The sequence below is a fragment of the Electrophorus electricus genome, chromosome 1, assembly GCF_041902795.1.
Source record: "Electrophorus electricus isolate QZ-2024a chromosome 1, ASM4190279v1, whole genome shotgun sequence".
Classification (NCBI taxonomy): domain Eukaryota; kingdom Metazoa; phylum Chordata; class Actinopteri; order Gymnotiformes; family Gymnotidae; genus Electrophorus; species Electrophorus electricus.
Window position 1 is genome coordinate 30231237 of NC_137497.1, and position 25490 is coordinate 30256726.

A 25490-nucleotide genomic window follows, 5' to 3' on the forward strand; every position below is an offset into this window, starting at 1 on the left:
AAGTCTGAAATACTGCATTAACATACATATTGAGGTCTGTTGTTAAGACAGTTTTTATTGAGCTCTGTTGAATCCTACTTCTATCAATGGTCCCTGTAATTTTTTTTTTAACTTCATTAGGGTTCACCTGTGCTTCACTGAATTGACTGAACATAATCAGGGAAGGCAGAAATCTGTCTGTTTATGGACTCACAGTTCATAGTGTCTGAGTGAAAGCCAAGTCATGAAGTTCAGAGAATTGTGTCAAGAATTGTGTCAAGACACAGATCAGGGGAAGGTTACAAGAAATATTCTGCAGCTTGGAAACTGCCCAAGATCACAGTAGCTTCCATCATTCTCCAATAGAAGAAGTTTGAAACCACAAACAGTCTCCCTAGATCTCGCTGGCCAGTATTATATGTAGTATTGTATTGCATATAGTATTGTATTCTATGCAGATTGATGAAGGAAAATCAACTGAAATCTTTCTGTATATATATATATATACACACACACACACACACACACACACACACACACACACACACACACACACACACACACACACACACACACAGACACACACACACACACACACTATACAATGTCTGGGTGTAATACAATCTTGTATAAAACTAACTTACATTAATATCCAATACCATGATGTAGCAAAATCCTCAAAAATCCGTAACCCCACTGACTTAAAGTTGAATCCTGAAACAAGAGAGCTGCAAGCAAAAAATACTGGTCAGCAAAAGCAGCTTATAGATCAACACCAACCATCCATGCATATGTGTGTGTGAGTGTGTGTGAAGGATTACTCCATAGCACTCTTTATGTGCTTGACTGTTTCATCTACGGAAGCGAATCCAGGGAGAGAGAAGTCTGGAGGAACGTCCTGTAGTTCAAAGCTAGGCAGGCATTTCCCTAGTGCTGAGGGGAGAGAGACACAGAGAAACAGAAAAATAATATGACTGTAAAAATGAAACCTACTGACTTATGATGGCGGTAAATGCACAGTCCTGGTGGTTTGGTTATGTTTTAGTGCATAGCATAGTCAAACTGTTACAAAACAGGATGGACAAATAGACAGGTAGTTGTAAAGGTAATCCTGCTGTCTGTACCTGGTTTACTTGGGGTGTAGAAATACGGACAAAGCTCTTGATTGAGGATGTCTTGAACACTCTGTAGTAGAAATGCATGTGAAAATCTCATTAACATACTGAATCCTATGTATGTGTGATTGGCTTAACCAATGAATTAATTCCATCTACTTGGAACAAAGGGTTGCATATTGCAAAGACTTCTGATATGACAGATTCTGTTCTGTCAAGAGGGTGGTGAGGATTTATTTGCCAGCGATAAAGTTGGTTACATTGCTCATTTGCAGTGTGAGGTTTTACCAATGTGGTTTGGGCAAGGTCAAGTCTAGGATCACAATACTGCTGCTGAAAGAAGTCTTTAGGTAGGGCATCTGGGACATACGCCTCTGGGGGCAACTTCCAGAACTCCGAAGGGCATTTTTTAACACAGACCTGCAAGCCAATGCACAAACACACAGAGTGAAGGAGATCTTATTTGAGCAGCTAAACACAGTGTTGCTTTTCATATTTATATCTACACTTCATTGTTCATTGCATGATACAGCAAAAGGCTCCTAAACCAAGCAACAAAAAGATACCCAAGCCCCCAGACTTACAAACTTGCATTCACATACTACATAATAAACTGTTTTGTAATAAATGAGTCTCATGTGCAGATTTCTAATAGGCTACATTCAAACGTGTTCAGCCTCTGTACAATTTCAACAGGAAATCTTTGTGGAAATCTCACTTGAGTGGTTGGACACTGGAGACCCTCTAGAGTGGCATCCATTTCTGTGGTTGCTCTGGCACACTTCAGAACGTCAAAGTAGAGGACATTTGGTTTGTCACTGAAACACAAGAGGATGCTGGAAACAAATGCAGCTTGACACATGAATATTAGCCAATTAAAGAAACTATTTTTATTCAGTTTTTTGAGGATGTGCATCAGGCTTCAGTGGTGTAGTCACACCATTACTCCCCTAAGTGTTCTTTCTTCTAGGGTGAGTTTGATTGGGGTAAACAATAAACTCCGTAGTGTTGTGACACTCCTAGACCTGAGTTTGGACCCTTTGTTTTAGAGGCAATCATTAAACATGTGTGATTTGATTGGGTCCACTTGTTGCTGTGAATTGCCAATCATGAAAATATTTAACCTAAAATCTAACCCATCTTGCACTGTTGCTCTTTAATGTATCCACATGATTTGAACCTGCACAGCTCCACTGTAATGCTAGTTCTACTCATTTGAGAGAATATTGACAGTGTTCCTTACATACTGAGTGTGCTGTTTTGGTATTCCTGTGAAGACATAAATACTAATCCAGTATGTGAGGGACTTACAAATTGACTCCAGATCCACAGAACATCCCAGTGGAATTCCGGGGCAACAGGACATGACGAGGGTCTCCATACAACAAAGCTGTGTTAGAACCTCTGTTAGAAGGATATCTCACAAGCCATACATGTGTAAAAGACCTTTCTTATAAGCCCAGAATAATCATTTTTCCATGAAAGTGTACTCGTCAACTTTCTGGAATTTCCAGAGCGATTTTTTGTTTTTTTCCTTCAATTTACTACATTTTCCTTCAATTTACTACATTCCCCTTACAGGGAATGTAGAAAACCCCCAGAGTTACCTTTTAAAGTGTGTTGTACCTTTTAAATGTGATGAAGTGTAGTATGGGTAACATACACATGACTTCACACTGTATTTCTCACCCACTAATCCGACCACCAGCACCTTGCCGGAAAACAGCAGTGTGTCTGTAACACAGTCCAACACCACCACCCTGTGGACAGAGGGACATGGTCAAGGACAGCGTGCTAAACTTGAGCTAGAACAATGAAACACATAAAAATGACTGATCAAAGTAGCCCTTTCTTGGCACTCATATTAAAAATATGTATACAAATTATTTTCACATAAGTATGTACTATTAAATTCCTCCATTTAATATTTTTTAAATCAAAATATAATTAGTCAAAATATAACTAGTCAAAATATAATTACAGATGTCTTGAATTAGCATTATGTCTACTCAAACTGTAATTAGAGATGTACTGAATTAGCATTGTGTCTACTCAAACTGTATTTAGCCATATCTGGAATTAGCATTATGTCTACTCAAACTGTATTTAGCCATATCTGGAATTAGCATTATGTCTACTCAATCTAATTAGCGATATCTTGAATTAGCATTATGTCTACTCAATCTAATTAGCGATATCTTGAATTAGCATTATGTCTACTCAATCTAATTAGCGATATCTTGAATTAGCATTATGTCTACTCAATCTAATTAGCGATATCTTGAATTAGCATTATGTCTACTCAAACTGTAATTAGAGATGTATTGAATTTGCATTATGTCTACTCAAACTGTATTTAGCGATATTTTGAATTAGCATTATGTCTACTCAAACTGTAATTAGAGATGTCTTGAATTAGCATTATGTCTACTCAAACTGTATTTAGAGATATCTTGAATTAGCATTATGTCAAATCACTTGAACCACTCTTCATGAAAAACATCAAATATAAAAGAAAAATGCTCAGTTCTGTCCAGACGCAACAAGTGCCTGACATATTCATTACTTAAAAATCCAGTGGACAAGCAAAAAAATTAAAATGCCAAATCTGAAGTGCCAAAAATGTGCCTCTTACCTACTGTCACATACTGTCAGTATGTATTAGCACAAGAAATCTTGTATACTGTTTGCTTAAGATGCTTGGTAACTGAGCACATGCTATTCTCTTCTGAGCATGCCAAGTAACTTATTGGTGTGGTAGTTAAGTAATTTAAAAATGTTTTAGCTTCAAACATGTAATGGAAAGTCTGCGCAGGCCTTTGACATGTTACACAGAGAAATGACAATGATTAATTTGGGAAAATATCAGGAAATATAATTAATATATTACAAAATATAGTAATTTCTATATCCTGAAGTGTGTGGTATCATCTAATTGAATCTCATGTGAAGTCCCTTGTAGCCAAACTAACATATTTGGACACAGCAAATTCAACACTAAGTGCCCTGATTCTTCAATACGTTTAGTTTTTTTTATTATTTTTTTTTTTGACATGTTTCAGTTAAAGACATGTTTCAGTGAAAGAAAAAAAAATAATGTAGAGAGCAACTACGTCAGAACTACATCTCAAGAATTCGAAGCTGTCTACACAAAGTCCTACTCAAATGCTTTACAGTGTTGCCAAATATACACTGCTTTGATTTTCACTGATATTTTGAACATCAGTGACCAATGGCATTTACTGTGGGACCAAAATCAGACTGTGTACTGTGGCATTTTATGTATGTTGTCCATAATCAGTATTTAATTTTGTTTTGGTGTCAGTTATGGCCAGAGAAATCCAAAACCCAGTTCCTTTCACTGACCTCTGCAGAATACCTCTGTGTGTAAGTCTGGTGAAGAGATGTTGAAATGAGGTGTGGTGTGATCCAGATAGTAAATGGAGAATCTAGAAAAGCACAATAGTTGGTTAGGTAGCACATTTTCGCACATTTGGATTCTGTTCATTTTAGGTGAACTGATCAGAAGGGAAACACCTTTATGCTGGGTAAAATTTTAAAATTGTGTTACATGCTGGAAATTAAAGTTCACATCCATATCCAAGTTGTAAATACAATTCACAAGCTGAAGCTAACTATATCTTAGTGCACAGTATAACTAGCCACAGTGATATTAACTATTTTAATTCTTTCAAAACAGATGAATATATGGCTTTGTTCTTATAATTCAGTTTCTACCTTATTGTCATTTAAAATAACCATTGATATTGCTGACAATTTGGTTTTTTTGCAGCATTGTAATTGTTTTATATATATAATGACTATCCATGACAGACCATAAGGTTCCTTTTTTTTTATAAGAAGATACAATTAACCACTGGTAGAGACTCAGGATCAAACTTGTCCAAACAGGATTGTAATATAAGCATTCACAAGGTGTTTTGTCACAATGTCCTTCACCATAGTATTTTTGCATTTTTCTCATTGCTATTTTATGTTACATTAATAAATTATACATATATTTACATTTCTACTATGAATCTTTTAAAGGTGGGCTGGCCATTATAATGTCTCGTTTGTTTGGCCTAGGCCAAAAACTATTTTTCTGTTGGTTTTACTCTCATTTAACATTTTCAGCATTGGAAACAAAATGGCTCTGTTGCATTTGGTGTTGATATCATTATGGTAGGCTTTAGTGGATGTACTAGTGTATATGTTAACAAATAGATGCACACCACCAGCTGTCCTAAATCTTTGTGTTAAATATTTTACACTGATACAAATGACCTAGATCCCTTCTAAAGTTCCAGTTATTACTGGCAACTATACCTTTGTCTTTAATTGAAAACCTGTCTTAATTGATTGGTATTAATCCTTATGAGAGAAAATCCAACCAGAAATGAAATATATTGGTTTAAAGTGAAAGTAATGAATGATGTACTGTACATTTTTAGTGCTGAGAACCAGTCTGTATAAACCATTTGAACTGGACATTTTTTCAAGACATTGTCTTCTGTAAAAATTGCATTGTGTGAAAATCAAAATTACTCTAAGCCTGTTCAGAATGGTGCTTGTATTGGTCATAACGGGCCATGTGGATGAGCTTATGACTTCATACGTGTGAAAAAAGAAAGGAAAACAGATTTCTGGGATTTTATATTCTTATTGTTTTTTTATCAACTGTTGTATCACATCATAAATGTATTCTATATGTTGTAAACGTTCACATATTTCATATATAAAATAGTATTCATTTAATAAAGTAAGAAAATTTGCATTTAGCTCAGTCATTCTTACTAGTTTGTATACTCTCTATTATACTCAGAAATAAAAAAATAATATCGTAGCATACCATGGAATGTGATCTTTTATGCATAATCAGGAGTTAGCAAAGAACTAAAACTTCTCATATACCCCAAATTTAGGCACAAGCTTACTCCTACTCAATGTTTGCCAGAACATCCAGTGTGTGTCTGCTGTTTGGTCAAAACCAAATCAGTCCTGATAGAGGCCCCGTCAGCTGTCTTCTGAACATTACAGTAGTGATCAGAATGCTGAGCAGTTTTACAGCAACAAACAAAAAAAGACTAACATAAATGCTTGTTTGGTTTATTTATAAAAAGTATGGAAAAGGATGTGGTCGAAAGCTGTCTTTTTTTTAAGGCTCTTTAGGACTTATTGAGGATTCGCCACAGAGACCCGGACATGTAGTATGGTCTCAGCATGGTGCCCTCATTACGCTCCAGATCCTCCACTAGAGGAGACAAAAACATTACAGTGGAAGTGAAAACAATGTAGTCCTGTTGATTGGAATATATAGTAGCTTAAGACTGAAATGTGAGCTAATAATGTTTTTTATAATTCTACTCTCTCTGAAGTAAAGGGACTGGACCATGCAAGCTTTCAACTGTGTGCCCAGTGTCATGAACTGGTGGAATGAGTGTATGTGTGTGTGTGTGTGTGTGTGTGTGTGTGTGTGTGTGTGTGTGTGTGTGTGTGTGTGTGTGAGTGTGTGTGTGGCTTACAGAAGCAGAGAAAAAGGGTGTCCACACACATGCTGTACACACTGAAGAAGCCCTGAGCGATCAAGTAAGCTCCTGCCATCACCGTCTAAAAAAACAGCAGTAGTAGATATATACGCTGGGCCGTCAGTACTATAACAGGCACTGCTCTACAGAATAAATGTGTAAATCCTGGTTATTTATAAAGTGACTTTACAGTTGCTGTCATTAAACCCATTTATACAGTGTACTGAATATGCTGATGTTTTGATCTCACACAGAAGCAAGTGTCAGCACTTGAGTTTGTTCTGAGGTTATCCGACAGTGGAGGCAATACATACGATAACGGGCAACCAGTAGTAATGCAGCAGCTGAATCTGGAAATTGTCATCTGGCAGCCTGATTCTCCCAGAGAAGAAGAAGAAAGCCAGCAGACCTTACAGGGAATGTAGAAAACCCCCAGAGTCACCTTTCAAAGTGTGTTGTACCTTTTAAATGTGATGAAGTGTAGTATGGGTAACATACACATGACTTCACACTGTATTTCTCACCCACTAATCCGACCACCAGCACCATGCTGAAAAACAGCAGTGTGTCTGTAACACATTCCAACACCACCACCCTGTGGACAGAGGGGCATGGTCAAGGACAGTGTGCTAAACTTGAGCTAGAACAATGAAACACATAAAAATGACTGATCAAAGTAGCCCTTTCTTGGCACTCATATTAAAAATATGTATACAAATTATTTTCACATAAGTATGTACTATTAAATTCCTCCATTTAATATTTTTTATATCAAAATATAATTAGTCAAAATATAACTAGTCAAAATATAATTAGAGATGTCTTGAATTAGCATTATGTCTACTCAAACTGTATTTAGAGATATCTTGAATTAGCATTGTGTCTACTCAAACTGTATTTAGCCATATCTGGAATTAGCATTATGTCTACTCAAACTGTATTTAGCCATATCTGGAATTAGCATTATGTCTACTCAATCTAATTAGCGATATCTTGAATTAGCATTATGTCTACTCAATCTAATTAGCGATATCTTGAATTAGCATTATGTCTACTCAATCTAATTAGCGATATCTTGAATTAGCATTATGTCTACTCAATCTAATTAGCGATATCTTGAATTAGCATTATGTCTACTCAAACTGTAATTAGAGATGTATTGAATTTGCATTATGTCTACTCAAACTGTATTTAGCGATATTTTGAATTAGCATTATGTCTACTCAAACTGTAATTAGAGATGTCTTGAATTAGCATTATGTCTACTCAAACTGTATTTAGAGATATCTTGAATTAGCATTATGTCAAATCACTTGAACCACTCTTCATGAAAAACATCAAATATAAAAGAAAAATGCTCAGTTCTGTCCAGACGCAACAAGTGCCTGACATATTCATTACTTAAAAATCCAGTGGACAAGCAAAAAAATTAAAATGCCAAATCTGAAGTGCCAAAAATGTGCCTCTTACCTACTGTCACATACTGTCAGTATGTATTAGCACAAGAAATCTTGTATACTGTTTGCTTAAGATGCTTGGTAACTGAGCACATGCTATTCTCTTCTGAGCATGCCAAGTAACTTATTGGTGTGGTAGTTAAGTAATTTAAAAATGTTTTAGCTTCAAACATGTAATGGAAAGTCTGCGCAGGCCTTTGACATGTTACACAGAGAAATGACAATGATTAATTTGGGAAAATATCAGGAAATATAATTAATATATTACAAAATATAGTAATTTCTATATCCTGAAGTGTGTGGTATCATCTAATTGAATCTCATGTGAAGTCCCTTGTAGCCAAACTAACATATTTGGACACAGCAAATTCAACACTAAGTGCCCTGATTCTTCAATACGTTTAGTTTTTTTTATTATTTTTTTTTTTGACATGTTTCAGTTAAAGACATGTTTCAGTGAAAGAAAAAAAAATAATGTAGAGAGCAACTACGTCAGAACTACATCTCAAGAATTCGAAGCTGTCTACACAAAGTCCTACTCAAATGCTTTACAGTGTTGCCAAATATACACTGCTTTGATTTTCACTGATATTTTGAACATCAGTGACCAATGGCATTTACTGTGGGACCAAAATCAGACTGTGTACTGTGGCATTTTATGTATGTTGTCCATAATCAGTATTTAATTTTGTTTTGGTGTCAGTTATGGCCAGAGAAATCCAAAACCCAGTTCCTTTCACTGACCTCTGCAGAATACCTCTGTGTGTAAGTCTGGTGAAGAGATGTTGAAATGAGGTGTGGTGTGATCCAGATAGTAAATGGAGAATCTAGAAAAGCACAATAGTTGGTTAGGTAGCACATTTTCGCACATTTGGATTCTGTTCATTTTAGGTGAACTGATCAGAAGGGAAACACCTTTATGCTGGGTAAAATTTTAAAATTGTGTTACATGCTGGAAATTAAAGTTCACATCCATATCCAAGTTGTAAATACAATTCACAAGCTGAAGCTAACTATATCTTAGTGCACAGTATAACTAGCCACAGTGATATTAACTATTTTAATTCTTTCAAAACAGATGAATATATGGCTTTGTTCTTATAATTCAGTTTCTACCTTATTGTCATTTAAAATAACCATTGATATTGCTGACAATTTGGTTTTTTTGCAGCATTGTAATTGTTTTATATATATAATGACTATCCATGACAGACCATAAGGTTCCTTTTTTTTTATAAGAAGATACAATTAACCACTGGTAGAGACTCAGGATCAAACTTGTCCAAACAGGATTGTAATATAAGCATTCACAAGGTGTTTTGTCACAATGTCCTTCACCATAGTATTTTTGCATTTTTCTCATTGCTATTTTATGTTACATTAATAAATTATACATATATTTACATTTCTACTATGAATCTTTTAAAGGTGGGCTGGCCATTATAATGTCTCGTTTGTTTGGCCTAGGCCAAAAACTATTTTTCTGTTGGTTTTACTCTCATTTAACATTTTCAGCATTGGAAACAAAATGGCTCTGTTGCATTTGGTGTTGATATCATTATGGTAGGCTTTAGTGGATGTACTAGTGTATATGTTAACAAATAGATGCACACCACCAGCTGTCCTAAATCTTTGTGTTAAATATTTTACACTGATACAAATGACCTAGATCCCTTCTAAAGTTCCAGTTATTACTGGCAACTATACCTTTGTCTTTAATTGAAAACCTGTCTTAATTGATTGGTATTAATCCTTATGAGAGAAAATCCAACCAGAAATGAAATATATTGGTTTAAAGTGAAAGTAATGAATGATGTACTGTACATTTTTAGTGCTGAGAACCAGTCTGTATAAACCATTTGAACTGGACATTTTTTCAAGACATTGTCTTCTGTAAAAATTGCATTGTGTGAAAATCAAAATTACTCTAAGCCTGTTCAGAATGGTGCTTGTATTGGTCATAACGGGCCATGTGGATGAGCTTATGACTTCATACGTGTGAAAAAAGAAAGGAAAACAGATTTCTGGGATTTTATATTCTTATTGTTTTTTTATCAACTGTTGTATCACATCATAAATGTATTCTATATGTTGTAAACGTTCACATATTTCATATATAAAATAGTATTCATTTAATAAAGTAAGAAAATTTGCATTTAGCTCAGTCATTCTTACTAGTTTGTATACTCTCTATTATACTCAGAAATAAAAAAATAATATCGTAGCATACCATGGAATGTGATCTTTTATGCATAATCAGGAGTTAGCAAAGAACTAAAACTTCTCATATACCCCAAATTTAGGCACAAGCTTACTCCTACTCAATGTTTGCCAGAACATCCAGTGTGTGTCTGCTGTTTGGTCAAAACCAAATCAGTCCTGATAGAGGCCCCGTCAGCTGTCTTCTGAACATTACAGTAGTGATCAGAATGCTGAGCAGTTTTACAGCAACAAACAAAAAAAGACTAACATAAATGCTTGTTTGGTTTATTTATAAAAAGTATGGAAAAGGATGTGGTCGAAAGCTGTCTTTTTTTTAAGGCTCTTTAGGACTTATTGAGGATTCGCCACAGAGACCCGGACATGTAGTATGGTCTCAGCATGGTGCCCTCATTACGCTCCAGATCCTCCACTAGAGGAGACAAAAACATTACAGTGGAAGTGAAAACAATGTAGTCCTGTTGATTGGAATATATAGTAGCTTAAGACTGAAATGTGAGCTAATAATGTTTTTTATAATTCTACTCTCTCTGAAGTAAAGGGACTGGACCATGCAAGCTTTCAACTGTGTGCCCAGTGTCATGAACTGGTGGAATGAGTGTATGTGTGTGTGTGTGTGTGTGTGTGTGTGTGTGTGTGTGTGTGTGTGTGTGTGTGTGTGTGTGAGTGTGTGTGTGGCTTACAGAAGCAGAGAAAAAGGGTGTCCACACACATGCTGTACACACTGAAGAAGCCCTGAGCGATCAAGTAAGCTCCTGCCATCACCGTCTAAAAAAACAGCAGTAGTAGATATATACGCTGGGCCGTCAGTACTATAACAGGCACTGCTCTACAGAATAAATGTGTAAATCCTGGTTATTTATAAAGTGACTTTACAGTTGCTGTCATTAAACCCATTTATACAGTGTACTGAATATGCTGATGTTTTGATCTCACACAGAAGCAAGTGTCAGCACTTGAGTTTGTTCTGAGGTTATCCGACAGTGGAGGCAATACATACGATAACGGGCAACCAGTAGTAATGCAGCAGCTGAATCTGGAAATTGTCATCTGGCAGCCTGATTCTCCCAGAGAAGAAGAAGAAAGCCAGCAGACCTTACAGGGAATGTAGAAAACCCCCAGAGTCACCTTTCAAAGTGTGTTGTACCTTTTAAATGTGATGAAGTGTAGTATGGGTAACATACACATGACTTCACACTGTATTTCTCACCCACTAATCCGACCACCAGCACCATGCTGAAAAACAGCAGTGTGTCTGTAACACATTCCAACACCACCACCCTGTGGACAGAGGGGCATGGTCAAGGACAGTGTGCTAAACTTGAGCTAGAACAATGAAACACATAAAAATGACTGATCAAAGTAGCCCTTTCTTGGCACTCATATTAAAAATATGTATACAAATTATTTTCACATAAGTATGTACTATTAAATTCCTCCATTTAATATTTTTTATATCAAAATATAATTAGTCAAAATATAACTAGTCAAAATATAATTAGAGATGTCTTGAATTAGCATTATGTCTACTCAAACTGTATTTAGAGATATCTTGAATTAGCATTATGTCAAATCACTTGAACCACTCTTCATGAAAAACATCAAATATAAAAGAAAAATGCTCAGTTCTGTCCAGACCCAACAAGTGCATCACATATTCATTACTTAAAAATCCAGTGGACAAGCAAAAAAATTAAAATGCCAAATCTGAAGTGCCAAAATGTGCCTCTTACCTGCTGTCACATACTGTCAGTATGTAATAGCACCAGAAATCTTGTATACTGTTTGCTTAAGATGCTTGGTAACTGAGGACATGCTATTCTCTTCTGCACATGCCAAGTAACTTATTGTTGTGGTAGTTAAGTAATTTAAAAATGTTTTAGCTTCAAACATGTAATGGAAAGTCTGCGCAGGCCTTTGACATGTTACACAGAGAAATGACAATGATTAATTTGGGAAAATATCAGGAAATATAATTAATATATTACAAAATATAGTAATTTCTATATCCTGAAGTGTGTGGTATCATCTAATTGAATCTAATGTGAAGTCCCTTGTAGCCAAACTAACATATTTGGACACAGCAAATTCAACACTAAGTGCCCTGATTCTTCAATACTTTTAGTTTTTTTATTATTATTATTTTTTTACATGTTTCAGTTAAAGACATGTTTCAGTGAAAGAAAAAAAAATAATGTAGAGAGCAACTACGTCAGAACTACATCTCAATAATTCGAAGCTGTCTACACAAAGTCCTACTCAAATGCTTTACAGTGTTGCCAAATATACACTGCTTTGATTTTCACTGATATTTTGAACATCAGTGACCAATGACATTTACTGTGGGACCAAAATCAGACTTTGTACTGTGTCATTTTATGTATGTTGTCCATAATCAGTATTTAATTTTGTTTTGGTGTCAGTTATGGCCAGAGAAATCCAAAACCCAGTTCCTTTCACTGACATCTGCAGAATACCTCTGTGTGTAAGTCTGGTGAAGAGATGTTGAAATGAGGTGTGGTGTGATCCAGATAGTAAATGGAGAATCTAGAAAAGCACAATAGTTGGTTAGGTAGCACATTTTAGCACATTTGGATTCTGTTCATTTTAGGTGAACTGATCAGAAGGGAAACACCTTTATGCTGGGTAAAATTTTAAAATTGTGTTACATGCTGGAAATTAAAGTTCACAGCCATATCCAAGTTGTAAATACAATTCACAAGCTGAAGCTAACTATATCTTAGTGCACAGTACAACTAGCCACAGTGATATTAACTATTTGAATTCTTTCAAAACAGATGAATATATGGCTTTGTTCTTATAATTCAGTTTGTACCTTATTGTCATGTAAAATAACCATTGATATTGCTGACAATTTTTTTTTTTTTTTGCAGCATTGAAATTGTTTTATATATATATAATGACTATCAATTACAGACCACAAGGTTCCTTTTTTTTTTTAATAAGAAGATACAAATAACCACTGGTAGAGACTGAGGATCAAACTTGTCCAAACAGGATTGTAATATTAGCATTCACTAGGTGTTTTGTCACAATGTCCTTCACCATAGTATTTTTGCATTTTTCTCATTGCTGTTTTATGTTACATTAATAAATTAAACATATATTTACATTTCTACTATGAAACTTTTAAAGGTGGGCTGGCCATTGTAATGTCTCGTTTGTTTGGCCTAGGCCAAAAACTATTTTTCTGTTGGTTTTACTCTCATTTAACATTTTCAGCATTGGAAACAAAATGGCTCTGTTGCATTTGGTGTTGATATCATTATGGTAGGCTTTAGTGGATGTACTAGTGTATATGTTAACAAATAGATGCACACCACCAGCTGTCCTAAATATTTGTGTTAAATATTTTACACTGATACAAATGAGCTAGATCCCTTCTAAAGTTCCAGTTATTACTGGCAACTATACCTTTGTCTTTAATTGAAAACCTGTCTTAATTGATTGGTATTAATCCTTATGAGAGAAAATCCAACCAGAAATGAAATATATTGGTTTAAAGTGAAAGTAATGAATGATGTACTGTACATTTTTAGTGCTGAGAACCAGTCTGTATAAATCATTTGAACTGGACATTTTTTCAAGGCATTGTCTTCTGTAAAAATTGCATTGTGTGAAAATCAAAATTACTCTAAGCCTTTTCAGAATAGTGCATGTATTGGTCATAACGGGCCATGTGGATAAGTTTATGCCTTCATACGTGTGAAAAAAGAATGGAAAATAGATTTCTGGGATTTTATATTCTTATTGTTTTTTTATCAACTGTTGTATCACATCATAAATGTATTCTATATGTTGTAAACGTTCACATATTTCATATATAAAATAGTATTCAGTTAATAAAGTAAGAACATTTGCATTTAGCTCAGTCATTCTTACTAGTTCGTATACTTTCTATTATACTCAGAAATAAAAAAATAATATCATAGCATACCATGGAATGTGATCTTTTATGCATAATCAGGAGTTGGCAAAGAACTAAAACTTCTCATATACCCCACATTTAGGCACAAGCTTACTCCTACTCAATGTTTGCCAGAACATCCAGTGTGTGTCTGCTGTTTGGTCAAAACCAAATCAGTCCTGAAAGAGGCCCCGTCAGCTGTCTTCTGAACATTACAGTAGCGATCAGAATGCTGAGCAGTTTTACAGCAACAAACAAAAAAAGACTAACATAAATGCTTGTTTGGTTTATTTATGAAAAGTGTGGAAAAGGATGTGGTCGAAAGCTGTCTTTTTTTAAGGCTCTTTAGGACTTATTGAGGATTCGCCACAGAGACCCGGACATGTAGTATGGTCTCAGCATGGTGCCGTCATTACGCTCCAGATCCTCCACTAGAGGAGACAAAAACATTACAGAGGAAGTGAAAACAATGTAGTCCTGTTGATTGGAATATATAGTAGCTTAAGACTGAAGTGTGAGCTAATAATGTTTTTTAAAATTCTACTCTCTCTGAAGTAAAGGGACTGGACCATGCAAGCTTTCAACTGTGTGTGCACAGTGTCATGAACTGGTGGAATGAGTGTGTGTGTGTGTGTGTGTGTGTGTGTGTGTGTGTGTTTGTGTATGTGTGTGTGTGTGTAGCTTACAGAAGCAGAGAAAAAGGCTGTCCACACACATGCTGTACACACTGAAGAAGCCCTGAGCGATCAAGTAAGCTCCCGCCATCACCGTCTAAAAAACAGCAGTAGTAGATATACACGCTGGGCCGTCAGTACTATAACAGGCACTGCTCTACAGAATAAATGTGTAAATCCTGGTTATTTACAAAGTGACTTTACAGTTGCTGTCATTAAACACATTTATACAGTGTACTGAATATGCTGATGTTTTGATCTCACACAGAAGCAAGTGTCAGCACTTGAGTTTGTTCTGAGGTTATCCGACAGTGGAGGCAATACATACGATAACGGGCAACCAGTAGTAATGCAGCAGCTGAATCTGGAAATTGTCATCTGGCAGCCTGATTCTCCCAGAGAAGAAGAAAGCCAGCAGACCTTACAGGGAATGTAGAAAACCCCCAGAGTTACCTTTCAAAGTGTGTTGTACCTTTTAAATGTGATGAAGTGTAGTATGGGTAACATACACATGACTTCACACTGTATTTCTCACCCACTAATCCGACCACCAGCACCATGCTGAAAAACAGCAGTGTGTCTGTAACACATTCCAACACCACCACCCTGTGGACAGAGGGGCATGGTCAAGGACAGTGTGCTAAACTTGAGCTAGAACAATGAAACACATAAAAATGACTGATCAAAGTAGCCCTTTCTTGGCACTCATATTAAAAATATGTATACAAATTATTTTCACATAAGTATGTACTATTAAATTCCTCCATTTAATGTTTTTATATCCAAATATAATTAGTCAAAATATAACCAGTCAAAATATAATTAGAGATGTCTTGAATTAGCATTATGTCTACTCAATCTAATTAGCGATATCTTGAATTAGCATTATGTCTACTCATACTTTAATTAGAGATATATTGAATTTGCATTATGTCTACTCAAACTGTATTTAGCGATATTTTGAATTAGCATTATGTCTACTCAAACTGTAATTTCAGATGTCTTGAATTAGCATTATGTCTACTCAAACTGTATTTAGAGATATCTTGAATTAGCATTATGTCAAATCACTTGAACCACTCTTCATGAAAAACATCAAATATAAAAGAAAAATGCTCAGTTCTGTCCAGACCCAACAAGTGCCTAAATGTGATGAAGTGTAGTATGGGTAACATACACATGACTTCACACTGTATTTCTCACCCACTAATCCGACCACCAGCACCTTGCCGGAAAACAGCAGTGTGTCTGTAACACAGTCCAACACCACCACCCTGTGGACAGAGGGACATGGTCAAGGACAGCGTGCTAAACTTGAGCTAGAACAATTGGTACTCATATTAAAAATATGTATACAAATTATTTTCACATGAGTATGTACTGATAAATTCCTCCAGTTAATATTTTTGCCTTTAAAACAAGGAAATGGAAGTAATTTGTTCCACAACAGCAACATTAAATCATTCACATTCACACACAACCCCATACGTTCAATAATATGTACGAAACATCTCCTCTGTCTGAGGACTTACCGGTTAATATTTCTCCTCAAGAGCATATAAGCATTCTTGCCAGACACATGGAAATTGTTTCCATGTATAGCAATCTGTATATTATCAACCACAAACAGCATGTTGAGTCAGATTGTACACTCAGTAAATTTCACTAGTCATATGGACACAATTACATACTTTGATGCTATTACCACAAAGTGAAAAAAAAAACCATATCATACTAATATACACCATACAGTTTTTCATTTAGTTTTTATCTAATACTCATACTAACGCTAGACAACCGATCACTGAAGACACATAAAAACAGTTATTTCAGCATCGATCATTTTTTTGTGTGCAGCTGGATATGAGACACACCATGATATAGGTGTTTCTGTGGAAGAACTTGAGGAATTTATCCAGGAACCAAAAGCAGCATTTGAGGGACATCATCACAAACTGACAACAGAAATTCCGGCAGTCTGTGGAGTAGACAATTGTGTCACATTACAGTTACAGACAGGAGAAAGCAGGACTAAGGTCATGAAGGTTTTATATATATTGTTACCTCTGAACCTATGGTCAAGATATTCCAGTAACATCCGAGGGACCTGGAATATGGTAAGGATGACAGCACCCAATGCTAAAGAGCCGACATGACACCTTGAAAAAAAGCAGTTTAGTAGACTTTAGAGGTGGGGAGCAGTTAGGACTCTGTACTAGGTTAGTAGTCACCAAACCAAGGGAATGTACTTTCGGGTGTGGCTGATATCAAAGCAATCGGAGCGGAGCAGGGATGAAACACGAGTGCTATGTACCCTAGTGTCCGGATGAAGGCTTGTAAGAGAGGGTACGGGGGAATGTCTGCTGGTTTACTGAAGGCCCAGTAGAAGGATGCGAAGGTACCGGCTAGTGTACACTGGCCCAGGGCGATGATGAAGTTCACGCACCAGAGGAAAGCCAGCAAATTATAGATCTGCAGGTAGGGTGCGATCCTTGAGAACAAGTCCGTGTCATCGTATTTAAAAAACACACAGCGCACAGATGGACAATCAGGATGGAGAGAAGCACTGAATTCCTGAAAAGAAACAAGAAGAAGACAACAACAACAGTATAAATAAAAGGAAAGAGATGTGAAATGAATCATTACCAGGCTATTGGAACATGTCAGTAATCTGAATGCATCTAAAATAAGTCATTGTGAAGTATGAATATCATATGAATATCATATACATTCACCATATTATGTCTGTATGAAGCTGCAAATAGCAAAATGTGAATGTTATACTATATATTTGAAAGGGAACAATATTACAGTTTGGGTTTATAGTGTGTGGGTGTATGTAGGCGACTGACCTTGGGAATGCAAATCTCTGAGCCTGTGATAGAACTACAGTTGGCTATGGAGGAGTTGAGAGCAGCGACATGGTATACAGGAGCACCTGATGTGGCCAAATACCTGAGGGCAGTAATGGTCAAGGACACAGCCTAACACACACACTCTACACACAAAATACTGACACAAGCACATTTTCAACAACAAACTACCAATACAATCCAAGCTACAGCACTAATTCAGTGGCGAGGACAGATATACAGTTACTGCCTTGATTTGTTAGCAGGAAGTGAAGGTAGGTGAGAAGAGGAAGTGGCAGAGGATACAGGCTAGTGATTCCCCAGTAGGCCACGCATATCACCACCAGCAGGAACGTCACCAAGGGGTAAGCCAGTGTGGTCGTCACACAACTCACCGCCCTACACACAGCACAGAGCACAAAAGGCCTCATGTAGCCTTAAGAGCACAAGAGAGCCTTTATACAGGCTGCCCCCGCGAAGTGGCTTTATATGAGTAATAATGTAGGAATGCCGAGACTGCACTGATTTGAAGAAAAATGTTAATGGGTTTCTTGTATCCAAGGTGATTTTCTGTTTATAAACAACAGCAACAACAACAAAAACAAGAAGGACATAGCAGATGGCTGACATTTGTTTAAAGAAATGCTGGCAATGGATATATTTACTACCGCCTATGTGTCTGAAGGCCTAAAAAGCTCTACCTGTTGGACTCTTTGATCAGTGCCAATGCAACAGATATTCTCCTCCCCCGATGTGTCAGGAAGAGTAAAATTACGAATTCCAAAAGACACAGGCTCACCACTGCCACATAAACACAAACACACAAAAATCATTCACATACAGCAACAGTATAAACCAAAGCCATGCGTCCATTCTTAGAAAAATTCCTTTCTTTACAACATGTTTGTTTCTACTTTATATACTGTCAATACATGTCTTGTGAGAAAATCTGATAGCCCTTACAGAAGAACAGCCAAGTCTCTTTCACTTGAAGGTAGACAGAGAATTCTGAATTATAAGTAATGTCACCGAGGGTGAGTTTGGAGTGTCTGTAGTGGTTATATTCCCGGTAACAGTAGTAGATACCTGAGAAAGACAGAGTAGACAGCTTACATCCTCATTCACTAATCTAACCCCCTGCAATTTGTCTTTAAAATTAAGGGTCCCATGCAGAGTTCATACACTATAGGGCAGCAAATCAGTGCCAGTCATAGAACCATCCACAGTAATTTGGTATTTTCCTTGTTTCAGTGCAGCAGGAGACCATTCATGAAGGGCTTAATTATTACCCAGTGAGCTGGTCGCTAATGGCAGGTATGTTAAAACATGTATCGTAGAGGCTTACCATACGCTCCAGCTACGAGCACTCCCACGATGAGAGCCAACAGTAGCACGAACATCAGATATCTCATAAGCAGGAGGAACATGAGGCTAACAACCACAGCAACCACCAGACCTCTGAGAGAGAGAGAGAGAGAGAGAGAGAGAGAGAGAAAGAAATATTTACTTAAAATGCTTACAGAAAGTTTCAAATTTGTTGTGTATTACTCATCTTAAAATTGATTTAACTATTTTTCCTCATCAATCTAGATAAAATACTCCTCAACAAGAAAACAAACATTGGTTTTTATAATGTTTTGTACATTTATTTAAAATAAAAGTCTGAAATACTGCATTAACATACATATTGAGGTCTGTTGTTAAGACACTTTTTATTGAGCTCTGTTGAATCCTACTTCTATCAATGGTCCCTGTAATTTTTTTTAAACTTCATTAGGGTTCACCTGTGCTTCACTGAATTGACTGAACATAATCAGGGAAGGCAGAAATCTCTGTTTATGGACTCACAGTTCATAGTGTCTGAGTGAAAGCCAAGTCATGAAGTTCAGAGAATTGTGTCAAGAATTGTGTCAAGACACAGATCAGGGGAAGGTTACAAGAAATATTCTGCAGCTTGGAAACTGCCCAAGATCACAGTAGCTTCCATCATTCTCCAATAGAAGAAGTTTGAAACCACAGTCTCCCTAGATCTCGCTGGCCAGTATTATATGTAGTATTGTATTGCATATAGTATTGTATTCTATGCAGATTGATGAAGGAAAATCAACTGAAATCTTTCTGTATATATACACACACACACACACACACACACACACACACACACACACACACACAGACACACACACACACACACACACACACACACACACACACACACACACACACACACAGACACTATACAATGTCTGGGTGTAATACAATCTTGTATAAAACTACCTTACATTAATATCCAATACCATGATGTAGCAAAATCCTCAAAAATCCGTAACCCCACTGACTTAAAGTTGAATCCTGAAACAAGAGAGCTGCAAGCAAAAAATACTGGTCAGCAAAAACAGCTTATAGATCAACACCAACCATCCATGCATATGTGTGTGTGAGTCTGTGTGAAGGATTACTCCATAGCACTCTTTAAGTGCTCCACTGTTTCATCTACGGAAGCGAATCCAGGGAGAGAGAAGTCTGGAGGAACGTCCTGTAGTTCAAAGCTAGGCAGGCATTTCCCTAGTGCTGAGGGGAGAGAGACACAGAGAAACAGAAAAATAATATGACTGTAAAAATGAAACCTACTGACTTATGATGGCGGTAAATGCACAGTCCTGGTGGTTTGGTTATGTTTTAGTGCATAGCAAAGTCAAACTGTTACAAAACAGGATGGACAAATAGACAGGTAGTTGTAAAGCTAATCCTGCTGTCTGTACCTGGTTTACTTGGGGTGTAGAAATACGGACAAAACTCTTGATTGAGGATGTCTTGAACACTCTGTAGTAGAAATGCATGTGAAAATCTCATTAACATACTGAATCCTATGTATGTGTGATTGGCTTAACCAATGAATTAATTCCATCTACTTGGAACAAAGGGTTGCATATTGCAAAGACTTCTGATACGACAGATTCTGTTCTGTCAAGAGGGTGGTGAGGATTTATTTGCCAGCGATAAAGTTGGTTACATTGCTCATTTGCAGTGTGAGGTTTTACCAATGTGGTTTGGGCAAGGTCAAGTCTAGGATCACAGTACTGCTGCTGAAAGAAGTCTTTAGGTAGGGCATCTGGGGCATACGCCTCTGGGGGCAACTTCCAGAACTCCGAAGGGCATTTTTTAACACAGACCTGCAAGCCAATGCACAAACACACAGAGTGAAGGAGATGTTATTTGAGCAGCTAAACACAGTGTTGCTTTTCATATTTATATCTACACTTCATTGTTCATTGCATGATACAGCAAAAGGCTCCTTAAACCAAGCAACAAAAAGATACCCAAGCCCCCAGACTTACAAACTTGCATTCACATACTACATAATAAACTGTTTTGTAATAAATGAGTCTCATGTGCAGATTTCTAATAGGCTACATTCAAACGTGTTCAGCCTCTGTACAATTTCAACAGGAAATCTTTGTGGAAATCTCACTTGAGTGGTTGGACACTAGACCCTCTAGAGTGGCATCCATTTCTGTGGTTGCTCTGGCACACTTCAGAACGTCAAAGTAGAGGACATTTGGTTTGTCACTGAAACACAAGAGGATGCTGGAAACAAATGCAGCTTGACACATGAATATTAGCCAATTAAAGAAACTATTTTTATTCAGTTTTTTGAGGATGTGCATCAGGCTTCAGTGGTGTAGTCACACCATTACTCCCCTAAGTGTTCTTTCTTCTAGGGTGAGTTTGACTGGGGTAAACAATAAACTCTGTAGTATTGTGACACTCCTAGACCTGAGTTTGGACCCTTTGTTTTAGAGGCAATCATTAAACGTGTGATTTGAGTGGGTCCACTTGTTGCTGTGAATTGCCAATCATGAAAATATTTAACCTAAAATCTAACCCATCTTGCACTGTTGCTCTTTAATGTATCCACATGATTTGAACCTGCACAGCTCCACTGTAATGCTAGTTCTACTCATTTGAGAGAATATTGACAGTGTTCCTTACATACTGAGTGTGCTGTTTTGGTATTCCTGTGAAGACATAAATACTAATCCAGCATGTGAGGGACTTACAAATTGACTCCAGATCCACAGAACATCCCAGTGGAATTCCGGGGCAACAGGACATGACGAGGGTCTCCATACAACAAAGCTGTGTTAGAACCTCTGTTAGAAGGATATCTCACAAGCCATACATGTGTAAAAGACATTTCTTATAAGCCCAGAATAATCATTTTTCCATGAAAGTGTAGTTGGAAATGTTTCTTACCCAGGATGCCAATAAGCATATAGCTGACAATGGCAGCCACAAAAGTCATACAGCAGATAATGTCTGTACAACTCCTGAAGAAAAACAAGAAGTATTGCTACACACTTGTATCATTTCAATTATGTAATAAAGTCAAAAGAGTTTCAAATAAGTCTTAGTAGATCTATGGCCTTCATATATTTCTTGTATAGAGCTAATAACAGACATTCTGTGATCCATGATGTGTGTGCTTTAAATAGTTTACTAAAGTCAACTGATATGAAGGAGTAAATGGGAGGAACATTGAGAGATTTAAGGACTCACCTCTTGCTAACTGGTCCCCTGAAAAAAGGCTCATATGGGAAAGGTTCCCCTGAGAACATAGAATATAATGAGTTTAAACCTATGAAAAACATACATTCAGTCAGGTGTGTCTGAACTTTTGACTGGTACTCTATATTTTGTCTAACACATTTTATATACAGTTACATATTTTTATGACACCTTCTGTACACATATGCTTTTGATCTGATACATAGTTACAGATCGTACACTACATGAATGTTTTTAATATGAAATAGACCTAGCAAGTATGTAAGAGCTATTATAATTTTAACATGAAATGTACATGATAGTTTTGTACAATGTTTATTTGTTAACCATTGCATATGGCGTATGGGATTCTCATAAAATCTTTGGCATATGGATGGATATATCTGAAAAAACAAACAAACAAACAAACAAAAAACACCTCACCATTATAATCCGGTTTCCTGACCATCGTACTCTTCCTCCTTGCACTTTCGATCACAGAGAGTCCGCAATGTGTAATGTTACAGTAAAAAATATTCTTACATATGATACTCTATTCTTATGACACACACATTCCAGGTTATGGACACATTGTGACGTGTGAAGTCACAGCACGTTCTCATTCTCAGCTCATCAACAAAGGTAGCTTGGTCGCGAGCTAAACAAATAATAAAATAATCTTTAAATAATAATGTAACCTTAGGCTTGTCACCAAGATATAACCTGAGGCTAAATGACACGTCCCCCGTCCCCTTCCAAAACTACGTCTATGCGACTGACAAATAATTTTTTGACAATTCTGAAAAAAACTTTAAAGTCTGTAATGTATGCCAGAATAAATGAATGCTCCCAACTCCAATTTTTATCAGGAAGGACATGGACCCTGATTGATTGTTTATTTGAGATAAATAAAAGTCTGCAGTCAGTCTGCGCTTAAAAGAAGACTCTCCCGCCCCCAAGCGAGTAACACTTTTAGTACATTTTACCGTCATTCATCGTCGAATCACAGGACGATCGCCGTGTGATTCGTCTGTTCCTCTGTCACTCAGAGCTGATCCATTTCTACGTGTGTTATTGATGAATTTGTGTGTCAATCTGTGTGAAACTAAACAATAAACAATCATGAAATCATTACGGCGTTCCCTTCACGTCGGATACATTTCCAAAAATGTTGTAAAACAAGTTTACAGCTGCTGAAGTTGCAGCAGTTTTGGAAAATAGCGGCGAAGGTAACGGAGCTTTAGAGCCTGAGGGTTTGATTCCTTTGATGAAGAAGAATACAAAAATAAAAGATATCGATGGCTAAATTTATATGATTTTACAATGTTGCTAACGAAACAACAGTGGATTAAGATAGCTACTATATATACTGCTTCTGTGAAAAATTAATGAAATTGATTTCTGATACACTTAGCACAGTAAAAATAATACAGTAAAGTACAGTGGGAAAACAAATCACACACACACGCACACACACACACACACACACACACACACACACACACACACACACACACACACATATATATATATATATATATATATATATATATATATATATATAATTATTGTCAAAGGTTTGTTTTTAAGCATGACAACAAAGAAAGTAATGCTTTCTGAAATTAACTTAAATTTCTTCTTTCATTCCAACAGATGAGAGGTTATTTTAGCCTTTGACTGAAGATAAGGCACATGCACTACACAAATTTTACTTCCTCAGCTCTAGTATATTTGTAGAGAAAGACAAAGAGAGAGTGTGTGTTTGTGTGTATGCATGTGTGTATCTGTCTCACATCTGTGGCCCTTTCATGCTCGGCAATCGGGCCTTCTACCAGAGGTCTGATAGTTTTAGCTTTGCTGCTCCCAGGTTTGCACTCTTGTGGACTGAGATTGACAATGTCATTCTTGAGATCTGTTGAAGCTACTCCTCGAGCTTAGGAGTCACTGCCCCAGGTTCCCCTATCACCACTGGGACAACCTTGATGCTAACCCTCCACATTCTCTCTTCTTTCAGTCCCTGGTATTTTTGCAATTTCTCATATTGCTTCCTTTAGATGTTTCTATCACCACTACTGTTTTCTCTATCTTGTCCACTGTCTCAAGCATGACTACTGCAACAGCATATACCAGTTTCTTGGTTCCAGTTACACTGGTTACTGGTAATGTGCATATTGCAGCTTCATATCTGTTAGCACACTGTCTGATGACAACCAGTGACATCACTCGTCAACTTTCTGGAATTTCCAGAGCGACATTTTTGGGGTTTTTCCTTCAATTTACTTCAGTGAACATGTTATTTTAGTTTTAATTTACATGTGCATTTATTGTAGTATCTAAGATAATGTGAACTCTTTAGGGAGGTCTATTAGGTGGTGCTTGGCCTTTAAACCTATGACAACAAAGGAGACATTCTTATTTTTGTGACATGCTTTAAGATCTCGCCTATGGTAACTTTACCCTGGTAGAAGTATTCTATCGACTTTTTCAGCCATCAGCAGTAAGTCGTAGTCAGTGTCTCATTGACAGTCTTTGTGCTGCCTGTACAGGATGAAGCCCAATGACTTGCTAGAAGAGGTGCAGCTGCCTGTCCAACATTTTTCCTTCCGGAGCCCCGTCCTAAGCTCCGCCCCCACACTTCCAGAGGTGGCTGCAGAGCACAGCCAATCCAAGGACAGTTCCAAGTCCAATGTGTGAACAGCACACGCTTACACAGTGCCACTTTCGTACCCGTCCCATTTGCTTCCATCTGGGATGACCGCAAATATTTAGCCAAATCACTTGAACCACTCTTCATTAAAAACATCAAATATAAAAGACAAATGCTCAGTACTGTCCAGACCCAACAAGTGCCTGACATATTCATTATCTAAAAATCCAGTGGACAAGCAAAAAAATTAGAATGCCAAATCTGAAGTGCCAAAATGTGCCTCTTACCTGCTGTCACATACTGTCAGTATGTATTAGGACCAGAAATCTTGTATACTGTTTGCTTAATTGAATCTCATGTGAAGTCCCTTGTAGCCAAACTAACATTTGGACACAGCAAATTCAACACTAACTGCCCTGATTCTTTTATACGTTTAGATTTTTTAATTATTATTATTATTTTTTTGACATGTTTCAGTTAAAGACATGTTTCATTGAAAGAAAAAAAAATAATGTAGAAAGCAACTACGTTGGAACTACATC

The 25490-nt window shown here is 36.8% G+C and overlaps 1 pseudogene; it reads right to left on the minus strand.

The window, feature by feature from the left end:
* Positions 1-10625: 10625 nt before the first annotated feature.
* LOC145659667 (choline transporter-like protein 4) lies at positions 10626-23297 on the minus strand (annotated as a pseudogene).
* Positions 23298-25490: the final 2193 nt, after the last annotated feature.